The sequence below is a fragment of the Procambarus clarkii genome, chromosome 80, assembly GCF_040958095.1.
Source record: "Procambarus clarkii isolate CNS0578487 chromosome 80, FALCON_Pclarkii_2.0, whole genome shotgun sequence".
In the NCBI taxonomy this organism is placed as follows: Eukaryota; Metazoa; Arthropoda; class Malacostraca; order Decapoda; family Cambaridae; genus Procambarus; species Procambarus clarkii.
The window spans coordinates 23,889,514-23,904,813 of record NC_091229.1 but is presented as its reverse complement, the minus strand read 5'-3'; the positions used below and the strand labels follow the sequence as shown (position 1 = coordinate 23,904,813).

Below are 15,300 nucleotides of genomic sequence, written 5' to 3'. Positions count from 1 at the left end.
ACTGTGTCCAGATAAATTCCTTTTGAATGAAAACTTAAATCCGAAAAGGATTTCAAAAATTCGTCTCTAATATTGTATTATATGTCAGAAGACTATCAGGCAGAATACTGTACGTAAGTTCAGTATTACTTACGTATACATTATTTACAGCTCTCACAGATACAGCACTTACAGATACAGCAGCCATACATACAGCAGCCACAGATACAGCAGGCACAGCAGCCACAGATACAGCAGGCACAGCAGCCACAGATACAGCAGCCACAGATACAGCAGCCACAGATACAGCAGCCACAGATACAGCAGCCACAGATACAGCAGCCACAGATATAGCAGCCACAGATACAGCAGCCACAGATACAGCAGCCACAGCACTCACAGATACAGCAGCCACAGATACAGCACTCACCTTTCTGTATATAATCAAATGAAAATGTATACGAAATATAATAATTAAAAGGACATATCGTACTAATCCGAAGAGACGGGGGTTCGAATCCTGCTTTTCCTAATGAGTGCACGCGCACGCACACACACACATACAATCTTGTCAAGTAATCAAGGTCTTCATTATCGTCTCTTAATTACATAATATAAATGCTAATACATCTATTTGAATATTTTGTAACAAATTAAGACCGTAAGTCGATATTATCTATATCTATACAAGATAGCATTTTATCTTCAGCCTAAATGTAAACGTTATCCAATATAAAAGTCTGCTGTTATGTACAATTAAAGTCTGCTGTTATGTACAATTAAAGTCTGCTGTTATGTACAATTAAAGTCTGCTGTTATGTACAATTAAAGTCTGCTGTTATGTACAATTAAAGTCTGCTGTTATGTACAATTAAAGTCTGCTGTTATGTACAATTAAAGTCTGCTGTTATGTACAATTAAAGTCTGCTGTTATGTACAATTAAAGTCTGCTGTTATTTACTATTAAAGTCTGCTGTTATTTACTATTAAAGTCTGCTGTTATTTACTATTGAAGTCTGCTGTTATTTACTATTAAAGTCTGCTGTTATTTACTATTAAAGTCTGCTGTTATTTACTACTAAAGTTTGCTGTTATTTACTACTAAAGTCTGCGGTATGTACTACTAAAGTCTGCGCTATGTACTATAAAAACATATTCTCAGTTTGATCTTCAACGTTACCGTTAAAACTCTGCGCTCTTCACATGTTTTTTTAGACCATTCATGAGTGTTAGTTCTTATCTTTTTCCTGTTTTTTTCTCTGTTTTTCTTGGTCTGAGATAAGTGTTTGCTGGTCAGGCGGCGGCCTTGCTTTTGTTTTGTCCGGGGGACGAAATTGTGGGAGAATCTCACGTTATTGTGTGTGTGTGTGTGTGTGTATGTATTCATCTGTTTGTGCTTGCAGGATCGAGCATTGACTCTTGGATCCCGCCTTTCCAGCCATCGGTTGTTTACAGCAATGACTCCTGTCCCATTATCATACCTAATTTTAAAAGTATGAATAGAGTTTGCTTCCACAACCTGTTCCTCAAGTGCATTCCATTTTTCCATGTGTTTGCGTGTATGTGTGTTTGCGTGCGTTCGAGGTCTCTCCTAGGAATGCTTACCTGTTAGTGCTTGTGTATATAATGAAGTGTTTGGTGTACATTTGCTCTTAATTTCGGGAGGTTGAGCTTCGGCTCTGTGGTCACGCCGCTCAGCTTTCAATTAACGGGTGTATAGGTTCCTGAGCCTATTTGAAAGGTGAATGCGCTTGCAGGTCGTGCTCCAGCTCTTGGGTAACGGTATGACTAAATGTAACCACAACATGTAGATGCAGGTGAAAACTAAGTGCGAAAATGAGCTACGGAGACATTAGAAAGATTTTTTTTCAGTGTCAGAGTAGTTAGCAAATGGAATGCATTAGGCAGTGATTTGGTGGAGGCTGACTCCATACACAGTTTCAAATGTAGATATGATAGAGCCCAATAGGCTCAGAAACATGTACATCAGTTGCCTGATGGTTGAAAGACGCGACCAAGGAGCCGCAGCTCAACCCACTCAAGAACAACTAAGTGAGAACATCTAGGTGAGTACACACTCACACACAAAGCAACCAGGGAGCTAATTATTGGTGATATATCTGTGTTTGAGGATGATTAATGAGGGGGGGGGGGGGGGGAGTGAGTGTGTGTGGGCCGCGTTGAGAGTAGTGTGTAGGGCCTCTGGCTCTCTCGCTCTCCCTCCGTCTCCCTCGCTCTCGTCTCTTGCTCGCTCACTCTCTCTCCCCCTCTCTCTCGTCTCTTGCTCACTCTCTCGCTCGCTCGCTCTCCCTCCCCCTCTCGTCTCTCGCTCTCCCTCCCTCAACTGCTCTCTCTCGCTCTCTCTCTCTCTCTCTCTTGCTCACTCTTTCTCCTGCTCACTCTTTCTCCTGCTCTCTCTCTCGCTCTCTCTCTCCCCCTCTCTCTCTCTTCTCTTGCTCACTCACTCTCCTGCTCTCTCTCTCTCGCTCTCCCTCCCTCTCTCTCTCTCGTCTCTTGCTCACTCTCTTTCTCTCTCGTCTCTTGCTCACACTCTCTCTCCCCCTCTCTCACTCTCTGAGATGTGTGTAGGGCCTCTGGCTCTCTCGCTCTCTCTCCCTCCCTCCCTCGCTCGCTCGCTCGCTCTCCCTCCCTCTCTTGCTCGCTCGCTCTCTCTCCCTCCCTCTCTCGCTCGCTCGCTCTCTCTCTCTCCCTCTCTCGCTCGCTCGCTCTCCCTCCCTCTCGCTCGCTCTCCCTCTCACCCTCTCGCTCTCCCTCCCTCCCTCCCTCTCTCGCTCGCTCGCTCTCCCTCCCTCGCTCGCTCTCCCTCCCTCGCTCGCTCTCCCTCCCTCACTCGCTCGCTCTCCCTCTCACCCTCTCGCTCTCTCTCTCTCCCCCTCTCTCACTCTGAGATGTGTGTAGAGGCTGGATAATGATGATAGAGTTACAAGAAATCAGCTGGACGGTATTGAAACAGCGAGGTCTGAAGAGGAACAAACTCCGAGGAAATAATTATTAGGGAGAGAAAGCCAAAATATTAATGAATAAATGTACGGAATAAAGAAAGTGGTATACTGGGATTTATTTCTAGTAACGTTAACCAAACACAACAATATTATTCCTCAGCTCTATTTTACCATTGTTGGTCTCCATTTAGATTATGCGGTCCAGTTTTGGTCGCCGTACTATAGAAAAAAACTCTAGAATCAAGAAAGCTCCAAAGGTGGCCATTGGTCCCATACGTGACAGTTCCTGTTTATATCCATCCATACCCATTCATCTACATGTCTCACCTACCCTGGAAACACTCCAGTGAACCCACGTCTTCCACGTTACCCGGGGAGCTGCTCCAAAAATCAATAACCCAGTTTGTAAACCACTTTTTACCCAGGTCGTTACCGAGTCGTTACAAAGGCAACACGGGGTGTACAGAGTCGCTACAAAGGCAACACGGGGTGTACAGAGTCGCTACAAAGGCAACACGGGGTGTACAGAGTCGCTACAAAGGCAACACGGGGTGTACAGAGTCGCTACAAAGGCAACACGGGGTGTACTGAGTCACTACAAAGGCAACACGGGGTGTACAGAGTCGCTACAAAGGCAACACGGGGTGTACAGAGTCGCTACAAAGACAACACGGGGTGTATAGAGTCGCTACAAAGGCAACACGGGGTGTACAGATTCATTACAAAGGCAACACGGGGTGTACAGAGTCGCTACAAAGGCAACACGGAGTGTACAGAGTCGCTACAAAGGCAACACGGGTGTACAGAGTCACTACAAGAGCAAGGCAGAGCACATAGAGTCATAACACCATGAAACATCATTCTGCCGAGTTTGGAGCACGTTTGTCGACTCTTTAAATACGTTTTGGAACTGTATCGGAACACGCAAAATGGAGATGAATTTTCTCGTCAACATTCTCACACGTTTCAGAGCTAACCATTTATTACAACGGAAATGAATTACCTTTGAACGATGATGAGTGGAGCGCTGTGGGACGTGGAGGCTCTAGGAAGTATCTAGTTAGGCTTTATAGACTCGCTGTGTCCATCGCTGCTAAATATTATTTCCTCTAACTTCCAACTGCTTGAGCACGAGTACCTTCACTCACATCCAGTGTTCAAGGAACGAATACATTCACTCACACCAAAGTTCTCACAAAATACGGATATTTACCGCGAAAAACTTGACAGCTGTGAGCGAGAGAGACATAGACCGCCAGCTGTCCTCAGGCTCCTTGACAGCTGTGAGCGACACACATAGACCGTCAGCTGGCCTCAGGCAAGGGCAAGAATATCACAACAATTGGCGCCAGTCACTTTTTGTTTATGTTACCGAGCATTGAATCTTCCCAGTCAAATGTAATTATCGTTGTAAACAGCCTCCTGATGCTTCGGAGATCACAAATTGTTTAATAAATGTAAACAAGGCCGCCAAATATTAAGAGAAGTTGTTCAGGTTGATAAGTACTTGAGCAACTGCTGGAAGCCTCTGACCCGCTCGTTCCAACTATGGTCATTCCCTTCCCCCCTCCCCACAAGACGCATTCAACAATTTGAACATACTTGGTGATCAAAATAAGTTTGTTGTTATATGTAAATGATATTATTATACATTAAATTCTACATATAGTTCTGCATAAGTTAGGTGGCTGCTGTATCTGTGGCTGCTATATCTGTGGCTGCTATATCTGTGGCTGCTATATCTGTGGCTGCTGTATCTGTGGCTGCTGTATCTGTGGCTGAAGTTCTGCGTAAGTTAGGTGTTTAGGTTCTGGTGGCGATTATGTATATATGCGGTAGGTGGGTGCAGCATTTAGAACGGTGGGATTCGAGTAGAGGTCGCGAACGAAGCGCCGTTCGAGTTGTGTACATATGTCATCAATTGTGAGTCGCGTGTAAACTGTTTTTCATATATAAATAGAAGGTTTGGCGGCTGGATTAATGAGCAATTGTTTATTGATGAAGACGGACTGGACCCTGTCCTCAGGGCCGCCTTGGGTCGGTGTTTCGGGAGTAATGCTTCACTTCCCTCCACCCGACCCACACCACGGCACCGGTGTGGACTCCCAGGGAGTAGCCTCTCACCCGGTAGTTTGGGTACCTGAGAGGCCCAGCCACTCCCCCCAGCCACTCCCCCCAGCCACTCCCCCCAGCCACTCCCCCAGTCACTCCCCCAGCCACTCCCCCAGTCACTCCCCCAGCCACTCCCCCACACATATTTCTATTTAATGTTATTAATAATAATATTATTAAATAATAAGATTTCTTAATCTCCTCTTCTGTATTATACATAAATCAGGTACTTAAAACTGTGTGTTATATTGTAGTTTGTCTTCATAAACAAAGGCCAAAAGTTCTCTAATCAAGCCGCCAAATCCCTTGTTACACGTATAAAAACAGATTTTGTTTCTACTGTCCGCTCCACTTGGGTTCTCGTATCCCCCCCAGACTGCACCGGTTAATCCTATTAACTGTTTACAACTTTAAGAAAGCTGTCTCCTTCCGTAGGAGAAAGGACCAGTTGGAACTACGATAAGCTTTCGATAACTCCTACAGCGTAATGCACCATGCATAACACAACAAATTGAGGGAAAACTATTTGAAGTTAATATGAGTTGAGGATTCCAGATGTTCCCCCTCACCTACGAAGCCGGTACATCCTTGCAAGCTTTATTATAACTGGGAAGTGTTTCTTCGTGTCCATTTGATTTTAACTACTTTACTTTACGTTACTTTTAACTACTTCATTGACCGTCTACTGCTATTCCCCGTTAATTTGAAAAAATAATTATTCAAAAACTTCGTTGAAAATAGAAATTAAGATGGAAAATTCGCAAAAAACTTTAATATATGACATGACATAAGATATATACCAAAAATAATAAGCAAATATATCACGACTTATTGCATCAAAAAACAACACATAAGAAACAGTTATTCGGCCAGTTGCATGCCTGTTTGCTTTGTTGCAAAATTTCTATGCATTATTCTCTGCTTTACACCGGCTCCTGAATTAAGGGAGACTGAAAATGCAGCGGCTTTCTTTCGCTCCGTGAACGAACTCTTCTTGTGAGAGTGGTAACGAACTCTCACAGTGAGAGTGATAACGAACTCTCACAGCAAGAGTGGTAATTCTCAGTTGTCAGTACTAGCTGAAGCATGTTTAAAAAAATATATATATTGTAAAATCGCAGTTCTTCTTTACTCTTAATTTATTCAAAATTTGTTTATTGAATGTCGTGAAAAATGTAAATATTATTCATTGTTGTTTTTCTCTCATTTCATGTTAGCAATACAATTTAAAAGCTAAAGTAATTATTTCTGGGAACATGTTGCAAAGGTCGTGACTCAAGGGACAATGTGGATATTTTTAATCAATCATCTTTATCATTCAGTTCTCAGGCTCGTGCGTTTTTACGCAATCATTCATATTCATACATTCACTCATTCATACTTTCGTATCCACTCATACGCATACACTCACAAAAATACTCATAACATACCTAGTTAAACTGTTGTGAGTGTGAGTACAATTATCGAGTTCTCACATTCATGTAACTCACCTGCATACACACACACATGCAGTTAAGCAAAGGTTCTGGGCCGCGAGGACTCAGTCTCAGGAGGTCATTGTCCTGGACCACGGGCTGCTGTCCTGGACTCCTAGGACAACGACCCCTCGTCCTAAGAGGCCAGGTTCGATTTCCGGCCGAGACAGAAAGCAGTGGGCAGAGTTTTACCTGATACCTCTGTTCACCTAGCAGGTACCTAGGAATTAGACACTGTTACGGTCTGTATTTTAGAGTAAGACTGAAATATATGCAGTTGATATGATGGGAAAAATTAGGTCGGGTGACAGTACATTAGTCGGTTAGAATGGCGGGGCCCAAGAGTTAACAGCTCGATCTTGCAGGCACAAATAGGGCCTTAATTATCTATTAAGACAGTACAAGAAGTAAATATATACGCACAGCCACGCATGTGCACATCCTAGTTCATATACATTTCATAATTACACACTGATGACCAGACCACACACTAGAAGTTGAAGGAACGACGACGTTTCGGTCCGTCCTGGACCATTCTCAAGTCGATTGTCCCGACTTGACAATCGACTTGAGAATGGTCCAGGACGGACCGAAACGTCGTCGTCCCTTCAACTTCTAGTGTGTGGTCTGGTCATCATACTTCAGCCACGTTATTGTGACTCATCGCCTACATAATTACACACTGTCTCCATGTTTCCAACAGCAGCTAAAATTAGCAGTAGTGTTCAAGAGAGAACTGGATAAGCACCTCCAAAGGATACCTGATCAACCAGGCTGTGACTCATACGTCAGGCTGCGAGCAGCCGCGTCTAACAGCCTGGTTGATCAGTCCAGCAACCAGGAAGCCTGGTCGACGACCGGGCCGCGGGGACGCTAAGCCCCGGAAGCACCTCAAGGTAAACCTCAAGGTATGGTCACTTAGAGGGTATAGTTGTCCTTCATAATAGCCTTATACAAGCAAGTATACATGAAGGTAGTCATACAATCATGTATACAAATATACTTACAAGTTTACATACCTATGCAACATCTTCACACTCTGAACTTCTCACGAATTATACAATTAGTTGTTTCCCAATATTTTGAAGTCCTATTAACTTTATGTAATATACGTTGTCATTACATTTTGTATAATTTGAATAAACAAAATGTATGTAAACATATTTCATGCTTTGGTGAGTGCTCTTCAGAACCACTTACAGTTTTCTGAAGGGAAAAGTTGGTGATAATGCAAAACTTCGAATGGGTTAGTGTCAACATTGTCCTAATTACATATATTGCATTGTGTTGACTCTGAGGAACGTGGGATATTGCATGCAACTGAATCTTCATTGAATATTTGATAACAATATTCGTCTTCGAGCATGAAGACTTAGCCTACAGAAACTCGGCTGAAGTGAAGTTTGCAACATTTTCCAAGATGCACCAAGTGTTCTTATCTCTCAAGACACTTGCAGGAGTGTGAACCCTGCACTCCGGGCTGCCTAAAGTGAGTCAAACCTGACCAGACCTGACCTGACCTATCCTAACCAAGCCCAATCTAACTTTGTTGCCCCCCCCCCTCTCTCTCTCTCTCTCTCTCTCTCTCTCTCTCTCTCTCTCTCTCTCTCTCTCTCTCTCTCTCTCTCTCTCTCTCAGTCTACTTCTTTCCGTCTCCATTCCTCCTTGTCTCTCCCTGTTCCAAAACCACTCAGCTCAAAGTCCTGCCGTGAAACATAGGTTTCAAAACCGTCCATTCCATATTTTCCTCACTTTCTCTTTCCCTTTATTTATTTCTCCTTCCTTCATTCTTCTTCTCCACATATTATCTAGTTCCCTTCTTATTTCCTTCTTCTCCTTCCATCCCGCTCCTCCACACATCTTCTTGCCTCCGTCCCAGCTCCCTCTCCTCCCTCGTCTTGCGAAATAAAAAGAGAACAATAAATGCTCATTAGAGACCTTGCTTCAAATTTTTGCGGACTGAACAACATTATATATTTTTAGATGGAGGGAGAGATGGAGGAAGGGACAGAGAAAGAGGTGGAGAGAGAGATCAGGAGAGAGATGGAAGGAGTGATGGAGAGAGATGGAGGGAGAGAATGGGTGAGTGGAGCTGAGGAGTTAGGAAGATGTAGGAGCAGGTGTAGTGACTGCCTTATCAGGAAATTTCCTTCTTAGATACAGCATTGAAGGAAGACCTCCCTAGACGACCACACTGGAACACCACCACCCTAGACGACCACACTGGAACACCACCACCCTAGACGACCACACTAGAACACCACCCTAGACGACCACACTAGAACACCACCCTAGACGACCACACTGGAACACCACCACCCTAGACGACCACACTGGAACACCACCACCCTAGACGACCACACTGGAACACCACCACCCTAGACGACCACACTAGAACACCACCACCCTAGACGACCACACTAGAACACCACCACCCTAGACGACCACACTGGAACACCACCACCCTAGACGACCACACTAGAACACCACCCTAGACGACCACACTAGAACACCACCACCCTAGACGACCACACTAGAACACCACCACCCTAGACGACCACACTGGAACACCACCACCCTAGACGACCACACTGGAACACCACCACCCTAGACGACCACACTGGAACACCACCACCCTAGACGACCACACTGGAACACCACCACCCTAGACGACCACACTAGAACACCACCACCCTAGACGACCACACTACAACACCACCACCCTAGACGACCACACTGGAACACCACCACCCTAGACGACCACACTAGAACACCACCCTAGACGACCACACTGGAACACCACCACCCTAGACGACCACACTAGAACACCACCACCCTAGACGACCACACTGGAACACCACCACCCTAGACGACCACACTAGAACACCACCACCCTAGACGACCACACTAGAACACCACCACCCTAGACGACCACACTGGAACACCACCACCCAAGACGACCACACTAGAACACCACCCTAGACGACCACACTACAACACCACCCTAGACGACCACACTACAACACCACCACCCTAGACGACCACACTGGAACACCACCACCCTAGACGACCACACTAGAACACCACCCTAGACGACCACACTAGAACACCACCCTAGACGACCACACTAGAACACCACCCTAGACGACCACACTACAACACCACCACCCTAGACGACCACACTGGAACACCACCACCCTAGACGACCACACTACAACACCACCACCCTAGACGACCACACTGGAACACCACCACCCTAGACGACCACACTACAACACCACCACCCTAGACGACCACACTACAACACCACCACCCTAGACGACCACACTAGAACACCACCACCCTAGACGACCACACTACAACACCACCACCCTAGACGACCACACTGGAACACCACCACCCTAGACGACCACACTACAACACCACCACCCTAGACGACCACACTGGAACACCACCCTAGACGACCACACTACAACACCACCACCCTAGACGACCACACTAGAACACCACCCTAGACGACCACACTACAACACCACCACCCTAGACGACCACACTGGAACACCACCACCCTAGACGACCACACTGGAACACCACCACCCTAGACGACCACACTAGAACACCACCCTAGACGACCACACTACAACACCACCACCCTAGACGACCACACTGGAACACCACCACCCTAGACGACCACACTAGAACACCACCCTAGACGACCACACTGGAACACCACCACCCTAGACGACCACACTGGAACACCACCACCCTAGACGACCACACTAGAACACCACCCTAGACGACCACACTACAACACCACCACCCTAGACGACCACACTGGAACACCACCACCCTAGACGACCACACTAGAACACCACCACCCTAGACGACCACACTAGAACACCACCCTAGACGACCTCAATAAGGAAACACCTACCTGTTGCTTATGTCGTTAGACTCTTTATTTAATTTATTTCCCAATTCAATATCAGCGACTGTTGTTTTAATCTATCAAGAATCACAAGTTTAGCTGTATATGTGTTCTAACAGTTTTAATGTATTCTAACAATTCTAAGATGTTCTAACTATTCTGCCTATTTCTGCCCATACTAATTGTTGTTTTTCATTTTCTCTTAGTATTGTTATTTGTCGCCTAGACCTTTTGTTAAATTCTTAGTATTATTTGTAATTTTATTCAATATGTCTACTGGTTATGCATTCTAAAGAAAAGTCATCTGTTTTATGACAATTACTGATTTTTTTTATTCTTCTTGAGTATCGTTAAGTTTAACCCCTGGATACATACACCTCAAGAACTACATGGTTCTGACATTGTTATATTGCGTTAGTAGCGAGCCAGTCGTTGTTGTATGGTTGTTTGTGGTGGCTACTCGCGTTACCACAAACTGAAGAATAGCTCAACTCTTCTGCCCTCCCTAAGAGTCGAGAGGGAAGGTCTTATCTTGCTGCTGAAGATATCCTTTGCGTTCCCCGTCTAACTCATCCAACCCGTTCTCGCACTTTCGTATAGTCAATATTGACTTATTAATTACGTGCATAAGTGACATACTAAACATACTAGTTTACCTTGAAAAGCTTCATAGAAAACACCGACCTTACCTAACCTTCTTAGTATGCTAAGATAAGCATCTTATTGCTTCGTAATTACAATTATTACTTAATCTATACCTATAATAGGTTAAGTAATAATTGTAATTACGAAGCAATAAAATGCTTAGCTTAACATACTAAGAAGTTTAGGTAAGGTCGGTGTTTTCTATGAAGCTTTTCAAGATAAACTAGTATGTTTAGTATGTCACATATGCACGTAATTAATAAGTCAATATTGACTGTAAGAAAGTGCGAGAACGGGTTGCTAACTCATCCAACCTTCACTCTTTCAGTCCTCTTCCCCCCTCCCCCCTCCAAGTCTCTCAGTCTTTCCCCCTCCCACTCTCTCAGTCCTTTCAACTCTCCCTCCCTCTCCCCACTTCTCTTTCCCTTTTCCCACTTCCCCTTACCCAAAAAATTAAGAAAAAGAACAATTACGAGCAAACACAGTGCCATAACACAGTGCCATAACACCGGCGAGACGGAGCACAACGCCAGACTCACAACAAATACAACTCAACATTACCAGGAGCGAGCAACACCCGACGTCGGTGAACAAATCCACAAGGGCCGTGACGAGGATTCGAACCTCTCGTGAAGAGGATTCGAATACGTCGGGTATTGGTTAAAGGAGTTCCTCGTTCTGGCAACTCTCCTGCTTCCCTTCCTGTCTCACGACACCTCCACCTCCCTCGTCATCCCGTCTATCAACTCCCCCCTACTTTTCCTTCCCCTCTCTCACCCCTTTGGTGCCTCCAACACATGGACTCTCCACCGCCCCTCACCTGAGGCAACAAATATCAACTGTATTTTAATGTAAATTTATTCTCCAATTTTTGTAAATCGTTTATAGGTAAATAAGTATAACATTCAGGGTTTTTTTTTAAAGATCATGTTCTGTACTAATGAAATACTTGTTCACTATGAATTGTAATGTATGATTGCCTTGTAAAACTTATGTATATGTGATTTATATTGTATTTTCTTGAATAAAGATAAAAAAAGATCTTCAAAAGGTTTACTTCGGGTGAATATTGTGCCTCGCTTATGTTAATTTCCGCGACCACAAGCCTCCGACATTAGCATCTTGAGGTTATCTTGAGATGATTTCGGGGCTTAGCGTCCCCGCGGCCCGGTCCTCGATCAGGCCTCCTTTTTGTTACACACCCCCAGGAAGCAGCCCGTAGAAGCTGTGTAACTCCCAGGTACCTATTTACTACTAGGTGAACAGGTACATCAGGGGTGAAAGAAACTCTACCCATTTGTTTCCGCCTCAACTGGGGATCGAACCCGGACCCATTTGTTTCCGCCTCAACTGGGGATCGAACCCGGACCCATTTGTTTCCGCCTCAACTGGGGATCGAACCCGGAACCTTAGGACTACGAATCCCTAGCGCTGTCTACTCAGCTGTCAGGCCCCCTAGTAAGGCTGTTATAACAAGTTAAGCATTCCCCAACATTGCCATCACAGACGCATCTAAACATCCTGCTAGATGTTCATTATATAATCCTCCAATAATATAATCCTCCACCAATATAATGATCACAACAACTAATCATGCTCCGACATAAACATCTCAGAAAACGTGATAGGTCGGGAACCTTTACAGAAGTAGCAGTTAGAGACATTAAGCCGGGGCCCAGGAGCTGAAGCTCAGACTGTAAGCCCATATATAGGCTGGTACCCACTTAGCGGTGACTGTGTGAGGGGGCGGGGGTGGCAATCAAGGCCTGACAAGGCCCTGGTCGGCTAATTAGACACCCGTCATCTGGTAGAGCAGCCAATCAGAGACGGCCGTAAATAACAAATCCTCCCTGATTGGCCCCGAGCGTCTTGACTTGCTCGTCAGGCATATTACCTTCTCAAGACTTTTCGATTGATTAGTTAATTCCGGTTTGGATGGATTTCTATGACGGAGATGATCAGGACTTGTGGTTGTGGTGGTGGTGGTGGTGGTGGTTGTGGTGGTGGTGGTTGTGGTCGTGGTGGTTGGTGGTAGTGGTGGTGGTGGTGGTAGTGGTGGTAGTGGTGGTGGTGGTGGTGGTGGTAGTGGTAGTGGTGGTGGTGGTGGTGGGTGTGATAGTGGTTGTTGTGATGATGGTGGTTGTGGTGGTGGTGGTGGCTGTGGTGGTGATGGCTGTGGTGGTGGTGATGGTTGTGGTGGTGGTGGTGGCTGTGGTGGTGATGGCTGTGGTGGTGGTGATGGTTGTGGTGGTGGTGGTGGCTGTGGTGGTGATGGCTGTGGTGGTGGTGATGGTTGTGGTGGTGGTGGTGGCTGTGGTGGTTGTCGGAAATTTCGAGACTAACATACTGACATTACTAACCACTAACTTCAATAGAAGAAAATGGGTTTCAGTGATCTCTCATAAAGAATGGGAGATTCGTTACATCAAAATATAGATTTAGGCTCATCACTTATCCTTAAAACACCAAACTGGGGCCTAGATATGATTAAAAAAGTATTCACCAGGATTGGATTTAAGCAAAGCACAAACAATTACATAGTCTACTTCCCTAAGTCGATAATGACGAAATTTAGAACTGAGCTCTGGACGCATCCAGAGTGGGGAGGAGACAGGCCATTACGTGCTTGGTCATAGTCAGAGAGTAGCATCTTGTTTTTTATATTAACAAATTTAGGTACATCTGGATTTGTGCAGCTATTCTAGACTATATGGAGGGCAGTACAGTGTGTCAAAAATGGTAGCTACGCGATGCTAAAAATTCCCATCACACAGGATAGTTATTTTTTTTTTATTAAGATATGAGGTACAGTATTTGGAGCCGGTCGGCCGAGCGGACAGCACGCTGGACTTGTGATCCTGTGGTCCTGGGTTCGATCCCAGGCGCCGGCGAGAAAACATTGGGCAGAGTTTCTTTCACCCTATGCCCCTGTTACCTAGCAGTAAATAGGTACCTGGGTGTTAGTCAGCTGTCACGGGCTGCTTCCTGGGGGTGGAGGCCTGGTCGAGGACCGGGCCGCGGGGACACTAAAAGCCCTGAAATCATCTCAAGATAACCTCAAGATACAGGATGGTTAGTCATACAGAGGCATGTGATAAGCAGTCTGCACTGGCAGACTCCGGATGCATTTTGAGGATATCAACAACACAAGATTGAATAAGATAGCAGTGGTAATACAAGTCCCCATCTCGCAGGATGGTTAGTCATACAGAGCCATGTGTTTAATAGCCTTTTTTTTTTTTTTTTTTATTAACATATTAGGTACATCTGCATTAGTGCAGCTACCCAAGACTATATGAAGTGGAGTACAGTGTGTCAAAAAAGCTAACTAGGTGATGCTAAAAAATCCCCATCACACAGGATGGTTAGTCATACAGAGGCATGTGATAAGCGGTCTGCACTGGCAGACTCCGGATGCATTTTGAGGATATCAACAACACAAGATTGAATAAGGTAGCAGTGGTAATACAAGTCCCCATCTCGCAGGATGGTTAGTCATACAGAGCCATGTGTTTAATAGCCTGCACTGGCAAATTTTGGGTATACTGTGAGGATATCTTCAAGAATACGAGAGTGAATAAAGTAATTGCAAAGCTCCAGGTACCTCATGCCAACTGGTCTGAAAGGTCTAATAACTGGGCATTCAGTGATGTAGTGCGGGAGATCATGCCGTAGTTCCTGCTCACAGAGTTTGTAACTGGAGTGCTCAGGATTGGGAGACCCGTCACCTGCAGCCACCTGCCACAGGTAACGGTAATCCAACCTGATCCTTGCAACCACTGTGTCGCACAGTCTAGTGGACGTTTTGTGCTGTCCATAGATGTAGGCTTCAGATCTGAACAAATCATAGCTTTTTATACTAGTACTTTCAGGTCGTTGGGAGTCAGTAAGTTCTTTCCTATCAGATCTGAATGTTTGGACCAATACAGTTTTGACAGCAGAGATGGGGATACCTAGATCTAAATCAACTTCAAACTTGTTACACGCTAATTTGGCTGCAATGTCTGTCTCAATATGATGGGTTATATTTATGTGTGAAGGTATCCATACAAAGGAGATTCGAGACCCTTTACTCTGTGCATCAATTAGGTCATTTATAATTGGGAGTATGAGGTTCTTGCTCTCGATCTTCCAAGAGAAGTTTTCGATTGCTTGAAGAGCAGACTTTGAATCGCAGAAGATTATTCCTCCTCCAATA

General features: G+C 45.1%; 1 long non-coding RNA gene across 3 annotated transcripts in view; it reads right to left on the bottom strand.

The window, feature by feature from the left end:
- LOC123746177 (uncharacterized) overlaps positions 1–15,300 on the bottom strand; it is a 271,456-nt gene that overhangs the window by 157,639 nt on the left and 98,517 nt on the right. Inside the window, exon 1 of one of the 3 annotated variants that reach the window (XR_011225153.1) lies at positions 3,946–4,456. The exons of the other annotated variants lie outside the window; for them this stretch is intronic. This is a non-coding gene — a long non-coding RNA (uncharacterized lncRNA). Of the gene's footprint in view, positions 1–3,945; positions 4,457–15,300 lie in introns of those variants that run through there. 3 annotated transcript variants of the gene reach the window in all.